A 758-nucleotide genomic window follows, 5' to 3' on the forward strand; every position below is an offset into this window, starting at 1 on the left:
CCACATAAACCGTTAGTTCTTGCATTTAATAGTTTCTCTCTCTCTCTCTCTCTTTTGCTCTCTTGCTCTCTCGCTCTCTCTCTATCTCTCTCTTTCCTTTCATGTTAGTTATTCATGTGCCAGGGAAGTGCTCAACCACTGAGCTATATCTTTAAGTGCCTTCTGATTTTGATTTTGAGATGTTCTTCAAAGTCCCACAGGCTTTCCTTGAACACTCTATTTAGACCATGTTGGCCTAGAATCTGTGATCCCCCTGCCTCAGCCACATGACTAATTGTAATTACTGTCCTGTAATATCATGATTGTAGCTCATGGCATCTGTTTATACATCATTTCCTTTTCCATTCCTTTATTTAGAATAGGATGTTTTTCTTCTGAATTATCAGTATGATTATGAGGCCATGATCTATTTTCTTATTTATTTAGTTATGGTTCTGAATTTTCATTTCATGGATAGATGTATCACATTTTATTATAAATCAGGTTTTAGTTTTATTGAAGGATGATTGACAATACACTCATGTTAAAAAAAACCTACTCTTAATTTACTTTTCTTTTTCTCATTTTGTTCTTTGATTAGTGACAAGTCTTTGGCTTTATTTACAAAATTCAGAAACACTTATTTTCTTAAGTTATGGTTCTGAATTTTCATTTCATGGATAGATGTATCACATTTTATTATAAATCAGGTTTTAGTTTTATTGAAGGATGATTGACAATACACTCATGTTAAAAAAAACCTACTCTTAACTCTTAAT

This window comes from Nannospalax galili, unplaced genomic scaffold (assembly GCF_000622305.1).
Source record: "Nannospalax galili isolate Female #2095 unplaced genomic scaffold, S.galili_v1.0 scaffold3250, whole genome shotgun sequence".
Lineage (NCBI taxonomy): Eukaryota > Metazoa > Chordata > Mammalia > Rodentia > Spalacidae > Nannospalax > Nannospalax galili.